Below are 215 nucleotides of genomic sequence, written 5' to 3'. Positions count from 1 at the left end.
TCTGGGGGCCAGTGGTCAAGGAGCCCCCAGCTGTCCCGACGCAGCAGCCCCTGCACGGCCCGAGGGTCCCGACCGCTCAACCCTTCACATCTAGCCAAGACCCCCAGCCATGACCCTGTCTGTACCCCAGCCCGCGCGCTACCCACTGTCCCGACGGCCGCCCGCCTGCGTCCGTCCAGCGAGTTCCCACCAGGTCACCATATGGCCCTGCGCGC

At 70.2% G+C, this 215-nt stretch overlaps 1 protein-coding gene across 1 annotated transcript in view; it reads right to left on the bottom strand.

Annotated features, from left to right (window-relative positions):
• GPX4 (glutathione peroxidase 4) overlaps nucleotides 1-215 on the bottom strand; it is a 2619-nt gene that overhangs the window by 1775 nt on the left and 629 nt on the right. The window lies entirely within an intron of this gene.

Source organism: Myotis davidii, unplaced genomic scaffold (assembly GCF_000327345.1).
Source record: "Myotis davidii unplaced genomic scaffold, ASM32734v1 scaffold198, whole genome shotgun sequence".
Taxonomy (NCBI): domain Eukaryota; kingdom Metazoa; phylum Chordata; class Mammalia; order Chiroptera; family Vespertilionidae; genus Myotis; species Myotis davidii.
The sequence above is the reverse complement of the archived record's forward strand: the minus strand, read 5'-3'. Positions and strand labels throughout refer to the sequence as shown.